General features: G+C 47.6%; 1 protein-coding gene across 1 annotated transcript in view; it reads right to left on the reverse strand.

Moving 5' to 3' along the window:
• Positions 1 to 24,101, reverse strand: part of TMEM114 (transmembrane protein 114) — a 208,460-nt gene that overhangs the window by 116,074 nt on the left and 68,285 nt on the right. The gene's annotated exons all lie outside the window — the stretch shown is intronic.

Genomic DNA, 24,101 nt, shown 5'->3' on the forward strand with positions numbered 1-24,101 from the left:
CATATAACATATCGCCAAACTTAGGAGAAATTGCACAATAAATACATTTTATGCTGATTTTTTTCCTTTTACTCTTGTAAAAAAAAGCTACCTGGTTGAAATAACAATTTTGTGGTAAAAATGTATTTTTCTTATTTTCACAGCTCAACATTATAAACTTCTGTGAAGCACCTGGGGGTTCATGGTACTCACCAAACATCTAGATAAATTCCTTGAGGGGCTTAGTTTCCAAAATGGGGTCACTTGTGGGGGGGTTCTGCTGTTTAGGTACCTTAGGGGACCTCCAAATGCGACATAGTGCCCGCAATCTTTTTCAGCCAAATTTTCTTTCCAAAATTCAAATATTGCTCCTTCCGTTCCAAGCCCTCCCATTTGTCCAAACAAAGGTTTCAGACCACATGTGAGGTATCACCGCGCTCATAAGAAAGTGGGTAACAAACTTTGAGGTAAAATTTTTGGAATTACCTCTTGAAAAAGTGAGAAAATTGATGCTAGAGCAACATTTTTGAGAAAATTATTAAAATTTTCAATACGATAACGTAACGTTATCAAAATCTGTGAAGTACCTGTGGGTCCAAAATGCTCACTATACCCCTAGATAGAAGCCTTAAAGGGTCTAGTTTCCAAAATGGTGTCACTTGTGAGGGGTTTCTTCTGTTTAGGTACCTTAGCGGACATGTAAATGCAACATGGTGCCCACAATCTATTTCAGCCAAATTTGCTTTCCAAAATTCAAATATTGCACCTTCTGTTCCGAGCCCTCCCATTTGTCCAAACAGAGGTTTCTGACCACATGTGGTGTATCACCGTGTTCATAAGAAAGTGGGTAACAAGTTTTGGGGTCCATTTTGTTGTGTTATTTCTTCTAAAATTGTTTACATTTGGGGTAAAGCAACATTTTTAGGTAAAATTTTATTTTTTGCTTTTTTCATTCCACATTGCTTTAGTTCCTGTGAAGCACCTAAAGGGTTAATAAACTTCTTGAATGTGGTTTTGAGTACTTTGGGGGATGCAGGTTTTATAATGGGATCACTTTTGGGTATTTTCTGTCATCTAGGCCTATCAAAGTCACTTCAAATATGATGTGCTCCCTAAAATAATGGTTTTGTAAATTTTGATGTTAAAATGAGAAGTTGCTCATAAACGTTGAACTCTTCTAACTTCCTAAGAAAAAAAAACTTGTTTCCAAAATTGTGCTGATGTAAAGTAGACATGTGGGAAATGTTATTTATTTTGTGTCACAGAACTCTCTGGTTTAACGGTATAAAAATTCAAAATTTGAAAATTGCTAAATTTTCAGAATTTTTGCCAAAATTCAATTTTTGTCATAAATAAACACAAAAAATATTGTCCTAAATTTGGTACTATCATGAAGTCCAATATGTAACGAAAAAAAATCTCAGAATCACTGGGATCCGTTGAAGCGTTCCAGAGTTATAACCTCATAAAGGGACACTGGTCAGAATTGCAAAATTTGCTCTGGTCATTAAGGTGAAAATTAGCTCCGTCACTAAGGGGTTAATCAAATAAACAAGTATCCAGTATAATTTATTTTATTTATTAATTAATTTATTTATTTATTTATTTATTACATCACTTTCTGGGCATCAATTATAGCCATCGGCCTAGATATTCATTGCTCCACTCATTCCACTCCTGCAACATGTTGTAAGCGGAGGGGAAAATTTAAGAAGGTGGATCTTATAGTGTACATGTTGCGAGTGCCATAACGTGCAGCTTTTATACACTAGAAGTTGACATTGGCGCTGTGAGAGAATACAATACGTTTTGTTCTTATTGTATAGAAATCACTTTGTCTTATAACAGAATGATTTCATAGGGCTCTGCTAACACTGAAGGGCGGGGAAGTTTCACATTTGTACACACACCTATGTGACTCTTATTGGTGCATAGTTCTGAGAAGTTATTTCTTTGTTTGGGATACTATATAAACTGGACACATGATGTAATAAAGCAGAAACTGTCAGTACACCACAAAGCATGTGTGCTGCATTGATTTTCCGAGCGCTCGTAAAACAAATCTTATTAATTTGGAGTTCCAATGGCATAGAGTGTATTTTGCTCACAGCGCAATAATTAATGTCCACCAATATGTCTTTCTTGTCTGATCAGTTATCTAAGATAAGAATTAGATGAGATATTAACCATCTACCATTACTCCCATTTTCCAACTACTGAATTCATTAAGTCAACTGGTTCACAAACTGAATTGACTTTGAAAGAAGTGTTATATTGCAATGCTATAAAAACGCCAGATGCCTAATCTTTAAACAAATAAGTTTGCTAGTTTCAGTGCAGGATAATGAAACATTAGTGATGCTTTGCCACCATAATTAGCGCTTCCAAAGAGTTAACATCTGCTATGTTGTATTAACCTTTAAAACAATGTATTAGGCTTCTGCCACACTCACGTGAAATTCACGCACGTGCCGAGAGACACGTATTTTCCCTGCGTGTTGCGTGCAGGTAAGTACGTGTCTCTGGTACGTGCGTGACACGTGTGTTCTACGTGTGCTATCCGCGATAGCACACGTAGAACCGGTAATTATTATACTCACCTGGTCCTTCCTGCTGTCCGTGCTGCTGTCCGTGGTGCTGATCCTCGGTCTCCAGCCCTGCCGTCTCCCCGCTGCTGCTGCTGCCAGGCAGTGAAGTGAATATTCTATGAGATTAATGAGCGGCGGTCAGCAGCAAGAGGCAGCAGCGGCAGAGACAGGAGGGCTGGAGAAGGTGAGTTAATGTTTTGGTTTTTTTTCACTGACATGTGTGTTTTCTCCGGTGCGTGTCACACGGGACCGCATCCACACTACACCCGTGTGGTACGGGTGCGGGCCGTATGACACCCGTGCTGCGGGAGAAAACACTGACATGTCAGCGCTTTGAAAATCGCACACACGTACAAACGCACACGGACACACGTTCCGTGTGGTTTTACGTGTGTGTGCCTGCTACCATAGGGTAGCATTGCTGTACGTGTCTCCGTGCCGCCGGTACGTGTAAAAAATGACAAACACGTGCCGGCGGCACGGATGTGTGGCGCTAGCCTAAAACAGTGTAGATTGTTATTGGGTTAGTGTCAAGTAGTTTTCTTGTTGTAGAATATTTTATGTATTGTAAATGTTCTTGTTCTCTATTTTTTAAGCGTTTGTTGTTGGTCATTTGGTCATTAACTAATCATGTGTATGAGAAATTAAAGACTATGGTTAATTGTTCTGATTTTGTAATTAACTATAATAAATCCTATTCATATTGTTCAGTTTAAAAAGTTGCATTTTTTAATCGATGCTACTTCTGATTTTTAATACCGCATATTTAATTTGTTGCATTTTATCTGTGTGTTTTGGATGCTTTATTCTCACTGACATCAATAAGTAATTTGCAAATAAAATTATTTTTTACAGCAGTACAAGACAATTTCCATAGAACGACATCTAGCAACTATAGTTAGTACCTTAAAGGGGTTGTTGACTGAAGATATTACCTATCTGTAGGTTCAATGATAATTTATAGATCACTTGGGGTCCAACTGTTGAGACCAATGTTGATTGGTCGAATGGGAAACTTTTAGCACATTTGAATGGACAGGCAATGTGCTCGCCCAACCATTGCTCCATTCATTCTTATGGGGCTGCCAGTAAAATCTGAAAACAAAGCTCAGCAGTAACATATTGAATGTACGGAGCAGCTGACAGACATGCAGAAGGTGCAGTCTACCGGCTTCCTGTGATCAGTCTCACAAGTACTATTGAAGCCCTGACCATCACCACTTCTAGGTCAGGGCACCGTCAGCAGCATTTTCAGGTAAGCTGATCACGCTGACGTCATTCGCCGGCAAAGCATAAGCGGCTGACAGCGTTGGTGGTAAGTACTCCAGTGGAGTTAAGACACAAATGAGTTATTGTAACTAAGAGAAGAGGGGGAAGAAATTTGAGAATCAAGTATGGGGAGAGAGGGTGGGGAAATGTATATAGACTTACTATTGCAAGAATCAAGTGTATATAGATGTGTGGTGACCACACAATAATTTCTAAAAGGAAGCACATAGACAGCTCGAAGAATATACTGCCAGTCCAATTTTGAACAAAAGATATAAAAATATATTGTAAAAAGCTAAGAAATCCCAGTCAGGCTTATACAGTAGTTATACAGTGGAACCTTAGATTACAAGCATAATTCGTTCCGGGAGTGTGCTCTTAAACCAAGTTACTCATATCAAAGCAAATGTATCCACTGACTGACTGGTGAGGAGAAGAGTCAATGTGAATATCAGAAATGGTCAAGATAGCAGGTTAACCAACAAGGCAAAAAATCAATGTCAAAAACCCCACTTGCATCGCCACCCTATTAGTGGCTTCTTCAGGAGCAAAATGAATATCAAGGACTCAAAACTACATATATACATATATAACTAAATAAATTATTCATACCAGTCGCCTCTGATTTCATTACAAGTATGTATGCAGTTGCCGCATCCACGCACCGATGCAAAAAAGACATGGCGGCCACCGGGCAGGGCTCATGCGCACACCAGAAGTAATCTTTGTGACCTCGCAACACAGAAAATGTAAGCCCTGTAGAGCCAGAAATAACTGTGCATGTCTAAACAATATGCACAGGCACTGTGAGGAACATAGTGTCATAATATGCAAGTACAATGCCCAAGAGCGAGAAATAATTGCGAATGTCTAAGCACTATGCACAGGCACTGTGAGGCACAAAGCGTAAGACACATGTTCACTTGTCATTCATCCAATGGTAAGGTATCCATAAGCATGGGTTTGTGATATAAGAACGTGAAGGTAAGTTGTCTCTAGCTCCACTGATGGCAACAATGGGAGAATGTATGCACAATATGGAAAGCAGGGAAAAAATGTATATGTGACGCCCTGGCCTATAAGGTCGTCACAGGGTATTGTGCAATCGGTTAGTTAAGGGGGGGTCAGGAGTGTCAGGAGTCAGTCAGTTGGTAGGTGACTCTCCAGAGGAAAGGTCACAAGGGAGAGAGGAGGTCAGGAGCTGGGCACCTTGGAACTACTAGGTGGCAGACATTGGTCTGGGCCTGGTAGAAGCTGGACCCCGGTCGCAGGGGATCGTGACAAGGGGTAGTTAGCCACACTGGGGAGCAGGACCCGATTAGTTTCAAATTAAAGGGACCAACTAGAAGACAAGGTGCCAAGGCAAAGGTCACAGACTAACAGGCAACACCAACGGGCATGGGATCCAGGCGTGCTCCCTCTCAGCGGCAGCGGTGTCCAGAACTTTGGTTTACTACAGTTGTTGGTGTCAGCGTTATCGGACAGAGTGAGTACGCAAGTGACCCTTACCGTCCCAATGGCACATCCCTGTCACCATCACAGAGTCCCGGGGCATTTCCCCTACCCGTGGAGGGGTTGAACACCTGTCTGCCCACACTATTGCCACCGGGTACTCCCAATTGCAGCGGTGGTACTCCACCTTACCACGCACCATGGGTGGCATCACAAACTTTCCACACCATCCCTTGTACATAATCCCCCTTGGTTTGAAGAGCCGTGCGACCCTCTGGGTCCGGAGCCCTCTCGAGCCACCGCGGATCTGGATCTGAGCAGCCAAGCTGCCGACGCGGGGGGCGACACGTCCTCGAGCTAAACACCTGGCGTCATGAACACGATATGAGCAGGACCCACTTACCTGGGTGACGTGCGCCTTGAAGACCAAAAACTGCAAGTCAAAATCCCTTTTCCCACCAATTCCGTCATTTTCCGCCATCTTTTCGCGCCAAAACGCCATCTTCCCCGCAAAAGCGTGCAAAGCAGAAGCCCCGCCCTTTGTCCTGAGTGTGAGGCCAGAACCAGAAATTCCCAAAGGGCCACAGTGCGCGAAGGAGTGCTGAGTGAAAACCGAGGGGGTGTGGTGGAATGTAACTACAGCGGACGAGAATCAGGGACTCCAGGACTCTGCCATAACGTTCCTGGACAGCACAGAGGAAAGATGGAAGAGCGGGACTGGTCACCGGAACGTGCTGTTTCCGGGACCGCAACCTGGATTCAGGAGGAGACAGAGCAGCTGTGCAGGAGAATGCGTACGCAGTTCCTGTTTATCTTGAATCACTGGAGGGAAGAGATGAAGAGCCTGGTGATGGCAGAGCGAGCCCGTGAGATCAAAATCCCACGTGAAAAGAGGGTAAGCGGTTACCCAGTCCTTACTGATTGCCCAAATCCGGCCACAGTGACTGAGGGATCCGGACCGCCCCTGCTCACAGTCAGCACTCCACCGTCACCAACCCCGTCACGCTAAGCTGCCCACGTCAACCCCGGGAACGGAACCTTTGGTGCCTTTAAGTGAAGCTCTAGCTGCAGAAACCCCTGTTCTGTCCCTCATCCCGGTCACGACAGCGGTCATCCGGACACCGGCCAATCCATACCCGGCTGCATCACCAGGCGCGTCCTCAGAGGCAGAGCACCCGGACCCTGCAACCCTGGCTGCGGAGCAGTCGGTTCTTCAGTTTGCCAAGGTGGAAGTGGAGCCTAAAGATCCACTGGTTCCACTGCCACGCGGCGTCCCAACGGCTGTTGGAGCCGCAAAAGTCCACTTAAAACATGAGCCAGCTAGGGAGCCGAGGCCGAACGCTGACGCCCCCTACTGGAAACGACACCAGCAAAAGCTGAAACTGGAGATGAAAATCCAAGACCAGCGGCAGTGGGAGATCGTTGCAGTGCCCGGAGGGAGAAGGAAAATTTGAGGAAGGCCACCTTTCGTGTCCGAGGGCTGCAGTGAAAGGGCCACGTGCGACGCTTCGACCCTGAGAAGGGGTGGGGTTTCCTCTGGGAAGCGAGCCTCCCTGAAGAAGTGTTTGTCACTCGGAGAGATATCGAGCAACATCTCCCGAGGGACCACCCAGGCCGTAACCTGGAGCCAGGGGAGGTGGTCACTTACATGCGGCATTGGAGTGAGCGGGGCTAGTATGCCCTAGATGTGAAATGGCTCACTATGGTAAATGAGCAGGTTGTGCCAGCTGCCTCTGTTGATTACCAGCCTCCTAGTGAGCGTTAACAGTAGTTTGAAGAGTGTTAAAAAAAAATACCAGTAGTTTAACGATGCCATAGAACTGTTAGGTATCGGTGTTTTCGTTTAATGTTTTTCATAGTTTATTTTTTTCCATATACAAAATGTTAGCAAATAAGTGCATAATCAATAAGGTTTTAAATGAACGAAAAAGTTACCTAATTTGCAATAAGATTCTTTACAGTGTGTACACCTGGTACATGGACTTTGTTGAATATATATAGTAAAAATGGAGCACGGTCACAGGACTGGCGTGACCAACACGAACTTGTGTTTTTGTACATAGTTGCACCTCCTGTGCCCACCAGAGTCGTCTAACACAACGCCCGCGACCTTAACCTGGTCACAGACCCACCATAGGATTCAAGGTGGTCAGGTTGTTTAGGGGGTGGGTTAGCGGGATCCGGGACATTGGGACTGGACTGTCGTGGGAAGAGGCTGCAACGGAGCAGGTGTCATGTCCCCACCGTAGTCCTCTCTTGCGACTTCTGCTCCGATCGCCAGGCGATGCCGTGTTCCCACCATGGATAGTGCTGGTGATGGGAGAGGAGTTGGTGCCCGTGGCTGTGCTGAGCACAGGCTCCGCTCATCCACTAGGCTGGGTTTCCCTGGAACCTGCAGTACCACTGGCTGACTGTAGGTGGCGTGTGTCTTCCAGCTGAAGTTGCCATCATTCACCTGCAGCCAATGGGAAGACACACTTATTCCCCCTCCTGTCATGTGACCACTGCCAGAGATAGTTTGTATTTCTGGCTCCTGTGCTATTTGTATTCTGATTCCTATGCGTTGACCTTGCTTATTCTGGCTTTTATGTACCTCGCTGCCCGATCCGGATTTGACCTCTGCTTTGTTTTCTGATTACGTCCTTGCCTGCCGATTCTGTCCCTGTTCTGCAATTCCTGGTTTGACCCTGCCTGACTACTACTCTCCAGACTGCTGCCTTCCACAGGTAGTGATCTCCAGTGCCCTGTGTAATTCCAAATCTCTGTATAGGGGTTAAAGGGTTTCAGGGTTCTGGGGGTTCTGCTTGGTGAGTGGCTTCCCTCTAGCCTGTCCATTACAGCCCGTCTGAGTCTGTGGATCCAGGCAGGCGTTACAGCAGGTTGAGTCTCCGCTACCACTGAAACTGGTAGCGTCCCACCGTTGGGGAGATGAACTCTTAAAAATGTTGTGTAACGTTCAAGTGACAAGTCTCCCTGATGAGGGATGTATGTGTAAATAAAAATGTTAACTTTTCTTACCTTTTTCTACAGTTGAAAAAGAAATATATAATAAACCTCTAATGTCCTGTAGCTCGGGGACGAGCTACGTTTAACCAAGGGGGAATGTGATGCCCTGGCCTATCAGGTTGTCACAGGATATTGTGCAATCTGCCCTTCTGTGCAATATCCACCTCCTCTTTGGCTAAGGGTCCCTAACCTTTGGTGTTGCCAAGAACAAGCTATCCAAAATCCTAGGAACACTCTGCCCCGCACCCACCAGACACACCAGTGGACAGCCTGAGTGGAGTAAGGTCGCCCACTTGGGGGGTTGGTTAAGGGGGGGTCAGGTGTGTCAGGAGTCAGTCAGTCGGTTGGTGACTCTCAAGAGGAGAGGTCACAAGGGAGAGAGGAGGTCAGGAGCTGGGCTCCTTGGAACTACTAGGTGGCAGACGTTGGTCTGGGCCTGGTAGTAGCTGGACCCTGGTCGCAGGGGATCGTGACAAGGGGCACGGACTGTCGAGGAGGACAGCCGGCGGCCTTGTGACATCACCGGGCAGGGGCCAGGTCACGACGGGGTACGTGAACCCTAGGTGAGGGAGTAGCTTCAGGCGTCCTGACAATTTACCCGACGAGGATGGAGCCTTCATGATCCGTTTTCCACCCACTCTAAAATTGGGGTACTAGCGCAATGAGGGGGATAGGACTTTCCACACATACGGTCCAGAAAATCCCAAGCGTGAACCCTGAGAGCAAGCTCACCCAGTTAGCCACACTGGGGAGTGACCCGATTAATTTCAAATTAAAGGGACCAACTAGAAGACAAGGTGCCAAGGCAAATGTCACAGACTAACAGGCAACACCAACGGGCACGGGATCAAAGCGTGCTCCCTCTCAGTGGCAGCGGTGTCCAGAACTTTGGTTTATTACAGTTGTCAGTGTCAGCGTTATTGGACTGAGTGAGTACGCAGGTGACCCTTACCGTCCCAACGGCCCATCCCTGTCACCATCACCGAGTCCCGGGGCATTTCCCCTACCCGTGGAGGGGTTAAACACCTGGCTGCCCACACCATTGCCACCGGCTACTCCCAAGCAGCGGTGGTACCTTACCACGCACCACAGGTGGTATCACGAACTTTTCACACCATCCCCTGTACATAATCCACCTTGGTGTGAGGAGCCGTGTGACCCCCCAGGTCCGGAGCCCTCTCGAGCCACCGCCGATCCGGATCTGAGCAGCCCAGCTGCCAACGCGGTGGGGGGGGGGCAACACGTCCTCGAGCTAAACATATACAGACCCAGTATGGGGAGTGAAAGGGAAATGGGTGCAGATGGGGAGTGAGGCGGAATATATTCAGACACAGTATGAAGAGTAAGGGGTGGATGGGTGCGGATACAGGATAGGGAATAAGGAGGAAATGTACTCTGACACAGTATGAGGAGCAAGGGGGATGGGTGCGGAAACAGTATGAGGAGAGAGAAGTGAGTGGGTACAGACAGTTTTTTGAGCAAAGAGAGGAATGTAAGTGGACACTGTATGAGGAGTGAGGGGGATGAGTTTGGACACAGTATGAGGAGTCAGGAGTGGATGAGTGCAGAGATATTGAGAAGACAGTATGGGATGAGAAAAATGGGACAGTGAACTGAATAGAGATTGGTACTGTTTGGGAGGTTGGTTTGGAGAGGGTGCAGCATGGGAATACAATGTGAGACCACAGCAAGGGTTTGGACAGTATGCCAAGGAGAGGAAGTGTGATGAGGGGACTCAGTATGGAAAAGAGAAAGCAGTGTGGAGGGCATGTATCATAAGAGGGACAAGATTCCAACAATAGTCACCCAGCATTGAGGGACTCCACTTTCCCTGGTACCATTTCTACATCTGGGAAATGTCTTGATGAAACCTTTTACCATGTTCATCACTTACAACGTTGAGGTTTGGTGGGAAAAAGTCCAAGTGTGAATGAAGGAAATGTATTTTAAGTGACATGTTGCACTTCATTGACTTGTAAGCCTGAAGAAGACTTTCAACCATACCTCCCAACTTTTTAAGAAAGGAAAGAGGGATAAAGTATGCAGCGCGCGCCCCTTGACCACACCCCTAGCCACACCCCTAGCCACACCCATTTGGCAGTAAGGGTCATTCAGCAGATGCCCTGGACTGTTCATTCATATTTATAGCAGTCAGAATTTTTTATATTTCTATGTGTCACTATATGACATGTTGCTTATTTGTGCCTATAAGCTCCACATAGAAACCTCCAGAGAAAAAAAAAAAACAAAGCCGCAAAATTCAGCGGCGTCTTTTCATGGAATCACATCCACTTTACTTGGACAATTAAACACAGCAGAATAAATGTGCAAAGAAACAGCAGAAAAAAATGCCGCATTTACACTACTGGATGGATGATAGAGGGATGAATGGATGAATGAATGGAGGGATAGAGGGAGGGATAGAGGGAGGGATGGATGGATGATAGAGGGATAAATGGAGGGATGAATGGAGGGATAGAGGGAGGGATGGATGGATGAATGGAGGGATGAATGGAGGGATGAATGGAGGGATAGAGGGAGGGATAGAGGGAGGGATGGATGATAGAGGGATGAATGGAGGGATGAATGGAGGGATAGAGGGATGAATGGAGGGATGAATGGAGGGATGAATGGAGGGATAGAGGGAGGGATGGATGGATGATAGAGGGATGAATGGAGGGATGAATGGAGGGATGGATGATAGAGGGATGAATGGAGGGATAGAGGGAGGGATAGAGGGAGGGATGGATGGATGGATGGATGATAGAGGGATGAATGGAGGGATAGAGGGATGAATGAAGGGATGAATGGAGGGATGAATAAAGGGATGGAGGGAGGGATGGATGGATGATAGAGGGATGAATGGAGGGATGAATGGAGGGATAGAGGGAGGGATGGATGATAGAGGGATGAATGGATGAATGAAATGAACAAGCATTCATGAATGTGGCCAAAAGTATACAAATAGCATACTTGTGATCACATGACCCTCCAGTCTGGCCACTGGCAAGGAAAAATCCTAAAAGTGTGCAGTACATGCTGTGAAAATTCATAAACTTTTACTCATCTAGAGTGACTGTAGACTTTAATATCCATCCTGGACAAGACAAGTCCTTTAATTCAAAAAATTAAGCACTTTACCATGCCAATCCTAACAGCGTGTAATACAGTTGCGACGCCCCTGGACTATCAGGTCGTCACAGGGTATTGCACAATCTGCCTCCCATGCAGTATCCACCTCCTTCATGGTTTAGTGTCTCTAACTATATGGTGTTGCCTACATCAGCTAATCAAATCCTGGATACACTCTGCACCACACCCACCAAACACACCAGTGGACAGCTTGAGTGGAATAGAGTGGAATAGAGTCACCCACCTGGGGGGTGGGTTGGAGAAGGGAGGTCAGGAGTGTCAGAAGGAGAGAGTTGGGTCTGAGAATTGAAAGTGAGAGGAGGTCAGGAGCAGGGCTCCTGGGAAGTAATCTAGGTGGCAAACGGTGGTCTGGGCCTAGAGGAGCTGGACCTTGTACCATCACCGGGCTGGGACCAAGGTACGACGGGGTACGTGGACCCTAGGTCGGGGAGTAGCTGCAGGCAACCCAATAATTTACCCAAGGAGAATGGAGCCTTCAAGATCCATTGCCACCCACTCCAAAATTGGGGTACTAGCGCAACAAGGGGGATAGGACTTTCCACTCAAAATGGTCCAGAAAATCCCAAGTGTCAACCCTGAGAGCAAGCTCCCACACTTAGCCAAAGTGGGGAGCGGGACCAGACAGGTTTCATACTACCGGTACCAACAGAGAAGTAAACTTAGTGCCAGGAGGCAGGTCACGGATCACCAAACAGCACTATTGGGGACGGGACCCAGACTAAGCTCCCCTCAGCGGCAGCGGTATCCATAACTTTGGTTTATGCAGTTGTCTGTGCCAGCTTAATGGACTGAGTGAATACGCAAGTGACCCCTTTTGCATCAAACGGCACTCCCCTTCAATTACCGAGCCCCGGGGTATCCCCCTTACCCGTGGAGGGTCACAACATCTAGCTGCCCTATTCCATCACCCCGGGTACTCCCAACTGCAGCGGTGGTACTCCGAATTACCACATACTACGGGTGGCGTCACAAACTCTAATACTTTCCCCTGTAAATACCCCCTTCATTTGAGTGGCCGCATGACCCCCCGGGTCCGGAGACCCTCGAGCCACCGTGGATCCGGATCCGAGCAGCTCGGCTGCTGGCATGGGGGCGGCACACACTCACTGTCATGATTCAGCTCTGCTTTCTGGTTGGTTCAGCAGTCATCACATGGACACTCCACTCATTTGCGACTTTCATAATTACGGTCATGTGACAACTGTATATTCTTACTGTTTCTCTCAGTTTTTCTAAGGGGGCGGTTCATGCGGCGTCACAGCAACGTCACTAAGGGGCCGTCCAATAGAAGCGGAGGGCCGGAGATGAGCAGGACATAACATCCCGCCCACCTCCTTCCTTCCGCATTGCCGGCGGCCACAGATGAGCTGCAGTTCGTCATTCCCGAGGTGTCACACGTAGCGATGTGTGCTGCCTCGGGAATGACGAACAGCCTGCGTCCTCAACAATCAACGATTATTTAAAAAGGAACGACGTGTCAACGATGGACGAAAAGTTGAGTATTTTCCATTGTTAACGGTCGTTCCTTGCTGTCACACGCAACGACGTCGCTAATGATGCCGGATGTGCGTCACGGATTCCGTGACCCCAGCGATATATTGTTAGATCTGTCGTTGTGTGTAACGGTGCCTTTAGACTCATTCTTCATGAAAATAAATCAATAATGTACATGTTACGGTAGGGTTGTCAGATTGAATAGATGTGAATAGAGCTCCAATCAACAGTCAGGGTTCACTGTTCAGTGGTGTAAAACTCCAGCCGGAAGCACACAGGCTAAGTAAAGACTCAGCAAAACACCGAAAACAAGGAGTACAGAGATCGTGTTAAACATCACACAGATACTGTACAGCTAATAGAACCTGAACCTCTGTTGCTTCACGGAGACAGGTAAGAAATATAACCTGAACCTCTGTTGCCTCACAGAGACAGGTAACAGATATAAATGTGCCGCCCTAGCAGAGGATCGAACCGCTCGGATATGGGGGTAGTGGCTCTAGGGTCTCCGAACCCAGGGGCTTAGGGGCCACACTCAAAATGTAAAGGGCGTATTTTCATGGGATTTGGTATATAGTTCATGACGCCACCCGTGGTGTGCGGTAATTGGGAATACCGCCGCTGCCGTTGGGAGTACCCGGGGTGATGTAGTGGGGCAGCAAGATGACATTACCCTCCACGGGTAGGGGTAGGCCCCAGGACTCAGGATGGTAGGGTGCAGGGGAGCGCAGGGCTAGGTGGTAGAAGGGGATGACTGTGTACTCCTCAGGCCGGTTATCGTGGTGCTGGATGATGTTTTGTTAAATCATTACACACACATGCTGCAGGTAACCAAAAGTCCCAGTTCACCACTGCCGCTTGGAAAAGAGCACGTCCAGGTATCCGCTCCCAATAATATTGCTTTTGCTGTGTCCCACTTTAGTTCGACCTCTTGGGAGCTTCAGCTCCTCGGCCCCTCACACTCTGAGGGACACTACTTCAATTCTCCTGGGGGCTCCAACCCCCGGTTCCCTCTCTCTGGAGAGTTTCCACTTCACTCCCTTTCCCTTCGCTCCCCTGGAGCTCAATCAATTGTCACCTCCCACCAGTCTTCTTAACCCTTCAGGGGTGGCCCTTTTCTCTCTAGACTTACCAACTGGCTTGTCTGTCCTGTACTGGTGTGAGTGTGGATTGAGGGTTTGAATGCGGTTCATAGGAATACCACTGGGTGGAACCTGGAACCAAGGAGGGTGGGTTCTGCATTCTACACTATAAGGACATTAGTGCAGTTCCTTGCGACGCCCTAACTAGTGCAGGGGCGTCACATAAACATACACGTATGAATAAGATTAGAGCAAGAGAATGCTAACTGCACTCTCCTCAACAGGTGCAGTTGAGTAAAGCTCCAGTGCGTGAACCCCAATACTGTAAGCCTATTATGCTCTAACCCTGTATAAGTCCAAGACCACCTGTTTGCCGTGCCCCTAGGACTCAGCCGTTTAACCGCTGGTCCCCACATGACAAGCGCAGTCTGGCCTTGGTGCCTAACCCTGAGTCTAATAGACAGGAGGAGCATGTGCTGTGACACATTATGTCTGCAAACAAAGAGACGACTGCGCATCTACATGCGGGCTCCAAGGGTTCTTAAAACCTATGCTCCACTCCAAACAAGGATGAGCAACTACCCAGCCACAGCCATGTCTAGTGAGATGCAATCATGTGGCAATGACATCAGCAGTGATGTCACCCACAACCAATCACAAGGCAGCGCATCAGCAGTGATGTCACCCACAACCAATCACCTGGCAGCACATCAGCGGTGACTTCACCCGCAACCAATCACGTGGCAGCACGGCAGCGGTGACGTCTCCCGCACCCAATCACATACGCCACGTGGCACGCATGTGCAGACCTGTGTATTCTATACTTAGCAATAGACACAGCACTATGCCTCAGCACATGCGCACAAGGACTTTTGGAGAGAATACCTTAGCCTGCACCTGCGCAGTAGGACTATATTGAGATGAAGTATCTTAACGCCAAAATGTCCTACCCACATAATGAGCAGAGGCCAGATGACTGAAACACCATCGAGGCGAAACAGGAGATCCGGACGTCAGTAGCGGGAAAGACAGTGGTCCTGACTGGGGGCAACCGAGGCGCAGATGTACCCTGGCACATGACAGTACATTATTGATTTCTTGTCCTGAAAAAGGAATCTAAAGGTACCGTCACACTAAGCAACTTACCAGCGATCCCAACAACGATAGGGATCGCTGGTAAGTTGCTAGGAGGTTGCTGGTGAGCTGTCACACTGCGACGCTCCAGCGATCCCACCAGCAACCTGACCTGGCAGGGAATCGCTGGAGCGTGGCTACACGAGTTGCTGGTGAGCTCACCAGCAACCAGTGACCAGCCCCCAGCGCCGCGTGGAAGATGCTGCGCTTGGTAACTAAGGTAAATATCGGTAACCAACCCGATATTTACCTTGGTTACCACTGCACGGAGCTACACGTGCAGAGAGCAGGGAGCAGCGCACACTGAGCGCTGGCTCCCTGCTCTCCTAGTTACAGCACACATCGGGTTAATTACCCGATGTGTGCTGCAGCTACATGTGCACAGAGCAGGGAGCAGCGCACAATGCTTAGCGCTGGCTCCTTGCTCTCCTACTTACAGCACACATGGGGTTAATTACCCGATGTGTGCTGCAGCTAAATGTGCACAGAGCAGGGAGCAGCGCACAATGCTTAGCGCTGGCTCCCTGCTCTCCTACTTACAGCACACATCAGGTTAATTAACCCGATGTGTCCTGCAGCTAGCTATATGTGCACAGAGCAGGAGCCGGCAGCACAGGCAGTGAGAGCGGCGGAGGCTGGTATCGAAGGTAAATATCGGGTAACCAAGGACAGGGCTTCTTGATTACCCGATGTTTACTGTGGTTACCAGCCTCCGCAGAAGCCGGCTCCTGCTGCCTGCACATTTAGTTGTTGCTGTCTCGCTGTCACACACAGCGATCTGTGCTTCACAGCGGGACAGCAACAACTAAAAAATGGCCCAGGACATTCAGCAACAACCAACGACCTCACAGCAGGGGCCAGGTTGTTGCTGGATGTCACACACAGCAACATCGCTAGCAACATCGCTGCTACGTCACAAAAGTTGTTCGTTAGCAGCGATGTTGCTTAGTGTGACGGGGCCTTAAGGCTCCGAAACATGTTGAACAATAAAATCTAACATCTTAATCACCATTGATCTTCAGTGATCTTCTTCTGGCAGTGCAGATTAACCCTTTACTTCCATTTCCTCCAAGGCTATCAACTAGGTGAGAAATGTTAACTATTTAGTGTCTGTAGGTGCTGCCTACCTCCTATAAACAGTGCTAACGTCACGTACCAAAATCACATATAAACATAACAGGCAAATTAATGTAATTCCCAACATTTGGGCATTACTTATGGTCTTATTTTTATCTGCAACATTTATAAAATGACAAATTTTCAGAACTAACCTTGTTATTATTTTTTCCAGCATTACTTTAGAAGATATATTATTTTTATTTTCTTATCATTGTCTATATGAGGTCTCATATTGGGCGGCACAGTGGCTCAGTGGTTAGCACTATAGCCTTGCCGTGCTGGGGTCCTGGGTTCAAATCCCACCACGGACACCATCTGCAAGGAGATTATATGTTCTCCCTGTGTTTGCGTGGGTTTCCTCCCACACTCCAAAGATATACAGATAGGGAATTTAGATTGTGAGCCCCAATGGGGACAGTGTTCCTGATGCATGTAAAGCACTGCAGAATATGTTAGCACTATATAAAAGTAAAGATTTATTTAATTTTATTTTATTCATATTTCGTAGAATGCTTTGCAATTTTTAATTACATTATTTAGAAGTCCATAATCCCTTGATCATGTTCTTATGCATAAAACTCTGGATTCCTTAGTATTCCAAGGCATTACTGTCTGTCACTGTATCAATGACAGCAAACTGTTAGACCATGCCTCTGGGATCTGAACCTCTTCACATACCGGCTGTTACTTTAGGATCATGGCCGTCAATCATAGGGATTCTCAGATGAGCTCCTCTGCTCCGCACCTGTACATTTGTACTTCTACTTCCAAATGCCTCAAGAAGTTGTGCATTTGTGAGTAACAATAAATGATCATTTTTTCTTTACATGTGTATGTATTTTATAAAATACTTCATTAATCTCATCCTTTTTCACTTAATGTGATTTTTGATTAAAATCTTAAAATAGGTTTTCCATTTATTTAAAAGTGAGTCAGAAGTCAGAAAAATAGCCAAAGTTTTGAAATTATTTTTTATATACTTAAACTGATGTTGGAGGTTTTTTTTTATTGTTTCTTGTTTCACTTTTACAACAAGTATAGCCATATCCTACAAAACAAACCCACTCACAACTATTTTGTTGAAAAAAATTATGATTCTTGGTATGTAGAGACATTTATCAAATGGTGAATAGCACAAATGGAAAATTGAAAGAAATTTGTGGAATTGCTGTTTTTTCTTCCAGAGAAAAAGCTGATTAACTACAGGTCCAAGCCAGACCAAGCGAGGGTTGCTGATCGGGCAAGGACTACATTAAAGGGAATCTATCACCCCTTTGACCATTCTAAGCTCTTACTATGGATATACAGGTAAAAGGATGCTGAAAGTAGTCTTACCTGTATGCCTCATAGCAGATGCCTTGTTCCAGAAATGTTACCTTAGATCATCGCCATATGCAAATTAGCCTACCAGCCTACTGGGCCTTGTGCTTCAGCTACTGGGCGTTGGCTTCCCCTGAAGAAATCCTTGACTCCCTGCTTCATTATCCTTCCTGTCACCTTCTCTGTGCGTCACAGTGTGTCTGTGACTTTTTCTTTCAAGCAGCAAATCTCGCTCGTGCATAGTAGTGTGTTCTTCAGCCTGAGTTTTCACCTCTACTGAATCTACTGTGCATGCGCCGCTACTCAGATCCACCTTCATAATCGGTGTGCTGTTGAAAGTCCTCCCAACTTCCTGCCTGCAAGACCACCCAGGTATGTGTGTGTATGTGTGTCCAGCCTGTCTGTGTGTTCCTATCCATGTGTATATATGTGTGTGTCCATGCTCTGTATATAATATATATATATATATATATATATATATATATATATATATATATATATATATATATATAAAATGTGTGTGTGTGTGTGTATGTGTTTGTGCGTGTGTACTTTTGTCCATGTGTATATATATATATATATATATGTATGTATGTATGTATGTATGTATATATATATATATATATATATATATATATATATATATATATATATACAGTGGGTATGGAAAGTATTCAGACCCCTTTATATGTTTCACTCCTTGTTTCATTGCAGCCGCTTGGTAAATTCAAAAAAAGTTCAATTTTCTCATTAATGTATACTCTGCACCCTATCTTGACAGAAGACAAATTTATTAAACAAGACAGGCTGAAATATCACATGGTCATAAGTATTCAGCCCCTTTGCTTAGTATTGAGTGGAAGCGCCCGATAAGCTAGTACAGCCATAAGTCTTCTTGGGAATGATGCAACAAGTTTGTTCACACCTGGATTTGGGGCTCCTCTGCCATTCTTCTTTGCCGATCCTCTCCAGTTCTGTCAGGTTGGATGGTGAACGGTGGTGGACAGCCATATTCAGGTCTCCCCAGAGATGTTCAATTGGCTTTAGGTCAGGGCTCTGGTTAGGCCAGTCAAGAATGGTCACAGAGTTGTTCTGAAGCCACTCCTTTGTTATTTTAGCTGTGTGCTTAGGGTCAGTATCTTGTGGGAAGGTGAATCTTCGGCCAAGTCTGAGGTCCAGAGCATTCTGGAAGAGATTTTCTTCCAGGATATCTCTGTACTTGGCCGCATTTATCTTTCCTTTGATGGCAAACAGTCATCCTGCCCCTGCAGCTGAAAATCATCCCCATAGCATCATACTGCCACCACCATGTTTCACTGTTGCGATTGTATTGGGCAGGTGATGAGCAGTGCCTTGTTTTCTCCACACATACCGCTTAGAATTATCACCAAAAAGTTCATTCTTCGTCTCATCAGACCAGTGAATCTTATTTATCTTAATCTGGGAGTCTTTCATGAGTTTTTTTGCAAACTCTAGGCCCGAATGGTGGAGGGCTGCAGTGATAGTTGACTTTGTGGAACTTTCTCCATTCTCCCTACAGCATCTCTGGAGCTCAGCCACAGTGATCTTTGGGTTCTTCTTTACCTCTCTCATCAAGGCTCTTCTCCCACGATTGCTCAGTTTGCCTGGACGGCCAGGTTTAGGAAAGGTTCTGGTGGTCCCAAACGTCTCCCATTTAATTACTATATTGGCCAATGTGCTCTTAGGAACCTTGAGTACTGCAGAAATTCTTTTGTAACCTTGGCCAGATCTGTGCCTTGCCACAATTCTGTCACTGAGCTCCTTAGGCAGTTCCTTTGACCTCATGATTCTCATTTGGTCTGACATGCACTGTGGCTTTAAGGTATTATATAGACAAGTGTGTGCCTTTATAAATCGAGTCCTATCAGTTTCATTAAACACAGCTGGACTTCAATGATGGAGTAGAACCATCTCAAGGAAGATCACAAGGAAATGGACAGCATGTGACTTAAATATGAATGCCTGAGAAAAGGGTCTGAATACTTATGACCATGTGATATTTCGTTTTTTCTTGTCTAATAAGTTTGCAAAAATTTCTACCTTTTTCGTTTTTTTTCGGTAAAAATAGGGTGCAGAGTGTATATTAATGAGAAAAAATGAACTGTTTTGAATTTACCAAATGGGTGCAATGAAACAGAGGGAAAAATGTAAAGGTGTCTGAATACTTTCTCTACCCACTACATATATGTGTGTGTGTGTGTGTGTGTGTGTGTCCCCGTATGTATGTATATGTGTGTGTCCATGTCTCGTGTATCTATATATGTGTATATACAGTATAGGTGTCTTGTCTTTAGTTATTTACTAATTTTCTCTTTTTATGTCTTTTCAGGTTCGCTTTTGGAGAACATCATGATACCTCACTTTGGATTACAGAAGAACTTTTCCTTTTAACAAAAATAACAAAAAACAAATTGGTGAGTGAGGGCTGGAGTCAGGATATCTTTGTTCAAATTAAAAAAAAATTGTCCCCTTTCAACTAATGGATTAGTCAAGGTTGTGTCTGCTGGATGCCCACCCATTACTAATATCAGGACTTGATGCCAATTGGCAATGCACAGCTGTCATCAACCCCACAATTATTACCCTGTTTTCCTCCACGCCATGGCAACAGGAATAGCCAGATCCAGTGCCAGAATTGGCACATCTAATGGATGCGCCACTTCTGGGGCGGCTGCAGGCTGCTATTGTTAGGCTGTGTGAGGTAAATCCGGAGATATGACGATAAATCATGACATTCAAGTCATGTCAGGAAGCCCTCTCCTGGTGTCACTACCCCCTTCCCTTCACACAACTGGTTTAGCAACAAATCCATGGCCATGTCCTGTGATATGGAAATTAGGTGGCTTTAGGACAATGGACACAGGATGACTCCCTGCCGTCACCCTGTAGTAGGAGCTGCTAGCTAGTTAGCAAGGCTATGGAAATAGCCAGACAGAACGACTCCAGTAAAAAATGGTTCCTATCTCGCAAGCCATATTTCCGATAAATATGGCAACCATAAAAATGGTGTCTCCGCATGTGGACGATGCCGGCACCCCCTTTTTATGGGAACAGGACATTGGGAAATGCCCCAGGCGTGATATCAGCCAATGGGGAACTGGCAGACAGGTCATGAGTCCCCTCGTTCTGTAGCTAAATTCATAACTGTCACAATGAGAGCATTGGCGTCTGCCTACGACGCTCCCAGGCAAAGTTATAGCCAAAATCCCCTTTGCTGGATAATTCTGATCCATGCAGGGGGAGTGGCAGTGCTTCCCTGTGAGGTCACTAAGGTAGGAGGGGACCTGGATCTGCCCAGGTTGATAACCCTACTTCGGCCATTTTCCAGCGTTCTTCTGCTCGGGGGCCTGGTTGGGACAGACCTGTGAGAGAGTTCCTGGAAACCTGGTCTACAGCGCCCCCCTGTGGCCAGACGCACAAGGTAACTGATTGAATTGCATACCTGTTTGTAAACCATGCTTTGATTGTAACTGTACTCTGACATATGTATATTCTGTAGATTCCCTATTGTATATATTGTAGTTCTAGTGTGCTTTAGGCGATTAAATTATATAATTAATCTTGGGCTGTTCTGTTATCTCGATCTTGAATCCCACGTCTGTGTGTTCGGCTAATAGTTACCGTGAAGCGGTTGGTGGCAGCGAGTTGTGCCAAGGATTATTGTGGGGAGGCCAGTGAGATTCGGGAAGATATTATATATTCCGCCCGCGGAGGTCGGGGGAATATATACCTTACTCTCACCGGGGACCCTTCAATAATCGGCATAAGTAGTATAGCGGCCTCCTTGCTTATTGTCGGGCAATTCCATAATTGGCCTGACTATAAGAGGGGCGCTAGAGAGCGCGTCACGTGCTCTGTCTGTCGGTCGGGAGGTATAAAGTAGGGGTGACCCCCACTTGTTACCCCCCGATTGTGACGTACTGGTAGCCAGCGCGGGGGATTTCTGAGTGACCCCCCGGTGGTTTGTGACATATTGGTGGCAAGCGGTGGGATCGAGATAATAGTGTGTGTGAGTGTGAGACCCATACTCCCAGACACTAAAGACTGCCTGCAGCAGCTGTGGCTGCTGGGGTCTTCAGACTAGCTCAACACTAGAGTGTCAGAGTGCAGATACTGTAAGGTGTGTGGAGGCATCAGGTGTCAGTTCTGTGTCAGTGACCAAAAGTCTGCAAGAATGGCTGAGAGCACCAGGAGCAAAGCCAAAGGAATGGCCGATGCTCAGGCCAGAGACGATGAGGAGGTTGTCCACGAGTCCTCCAGGAGCTCGACGCCAGAAAACAGCTCTGCAGAGGACATTGCACAACCGGGCACTGCTGGACAAGATGAGGAGCAGCTCGCCCAAGGGTCCTCAATGAGCCAGACGCCAGCCCTCCGCTCTGCAATGGACAGTGAAGCACCAGGCTCCGCAGCGGGCCGCAGATCACCACGTGCCATTCCACCGAGCCTGGGAGGCTCGGATAGCCTTCTTCAAATGGCTATGGCCCTACGCCAGGCTGGAGACCGGGAGGGCTACAAGGAACTCATGGCCGAGCGTGAGCGGCAAGCAGCGCGTGAAGAGCGCCAGGCAGAGCGTGACTACCAGCTGCAGCTAGCTCAGCTCCGGCCCTCATCAGCCACACGTGACCTTCAAGACACCAAACTTCCAAAGGTCCGTGTTGAGGACTTCCCAGTGCTGGAGAAGGATGGAGACTTGGACTCTTTCTTGACTGCTTTTGAACGGACTTGCTTGCAGCACCATCTGAACAAGGACCAGTGGGCCAAATACCTGACCCCCCGTTTAAGGGGTAAGGCCCTGGATGTCCTTGGGGACTTGCCTGCTGAGGCAGATCAGGGCTACGACACCATCAAGCGGGCCCTGATCCAACAGTACAACCTCACTCCAGAGTCCTACCGCAAGAAGTTCCGGAGCCTACAGAAGGGACCAAAGGACTCCTGGGCTGACCACCGGCGGGCACTTGCCCGAGCTGCCGACCACTGGACCCAAGGCCTGCAGCTTTCCACCGGACCGGAGATCCTGGACTTGTTCATCACGGAGCAACTCTTGTGGAACTGCCCTGAGGATCTCCGCCAGTTCATCCGAGACCAGAAGCCAAAGGGATCCACGGCTACAGCTGCCCTGGCAGATGACTACACCAACAATCGGGCTCCTGAAGCCAGGAGAGCAGCCACCAGCAGCACCTGGAGAGGGGGTAAGATGAACTCTGCGACTGCCCCACCTGCCCCTAGACTGCAGGGGGTGTCCCCCTCAACTCCCCTCTCCAGGCCCGTGGCAGAGCCAAGACGGTGCCACCAGTGCAACCTACCTGGACACTTCAAGGCCATGTGCCCTCAGCGTCCCAAGGCCCCGGCTCCGTCCCCGTCCCAAGGGCCGCCCAAGGTGTATTGTGTGGGTGGGGGTGGTGGTAGGTCCCTGGACAGCTTCCAACCTGTCACCGTCGGCCGGTCTGTGACCATAGGACTGCGAGACAGCGCCTCGGAGGTGACTCTGGTGCGGCCTGAGATGGTGTCCCCCCAAGACTTGATCCCTGGAAAAACCCTCGCTGTCTCCGGGATTGGAGGCATTGACCCGGCGCTGCCTGTTGCTGACATTTATGTGGACTGGGGCGCAGGGCGAGGGGTGAGGGAGGTGGGGGTAACTGATCGGATCCCTGCAAACGTGCTACTTGGGACAGATTTGGGGCAAATAACCTCCCAGTTTGGCCCCGCCCCAAAGGCTGAACCTTCAGCCAGTGCTGACATGACTCCTGACAATGTTAATGTGTTATCTATGAATGATGTAAGGGAGGAGGGAGTGAACTCTGATATTTCTGCTTGCACAGACACCATAGACACACACACAGCTGCAGCTGTGACAGGGGAGGGGGTCAGAGAAAGGTGTGACAATGCCTCTACAAGTAACCAGCCTGTGAGCTGGGATCTGTTGCCCTCTGCAGGGATAAGCAGAGAGCAGGGTGCTGCAGGGGGAGGACCAGTGTGTGGGGTGGGGGCTACCACAGCAAATGTGGGGTCCCCAGAGATTTCACACCGGGGTTCTGTTGCTGCAGGAGGGGAACAGGCAGGTGAGATTGGGGCCGGTCCAGGAGCGGAAGTGCTCCCAGGTAAGATCTCGGTGCATGGTTCCCCCACAACCGGGGTGTCAGGAAGCCAGGTAGGTCTGCCTGAACCGGCGACTTGGTCAGGAACGGAGGAGGAGCAGGCACGACCCACGGTCGCAGCGGCTGTGGCCGCTGTCACCCGCAGTGGGAGTGCTGGAAGCCAAGGGGCCTCCCGGAGGTCCGATAGCTCTTCCCCTTCTGACCAAGTGGCAGCCGAGTCAGGTGGAGGCCAGGACACAGGTCCCGGGGTACTGACTGAAGATGTGACAGTCTCGTCGATTCTGGCCACATCTAGTCAGGGGTTTCAGGCAGCGTTAGAAGCTGACGACAGCCTGAAAGCTCTTAAGGAGCAGGCGGCACAGCCTCCCTCGGACTCGGACCCGGAGCGA

The sequence above is a fragment of the Anomaloglossus baeobatrachus genome, chromosome 7, assembly GCF_048569485.1.
Source record: "Anomaloglossus baeobatrachus isolate aAnoBae1 chromosome 7, aAnoBae1.hap1, whole genome shotgun sequence".
Taxonomy (NCBI): Eukaryota; Metazoa; Chordata; class Amphibia; order Anura; family Aromobatidae; genus Anomaloglossus; species Anomaloglossus baeobatrachus.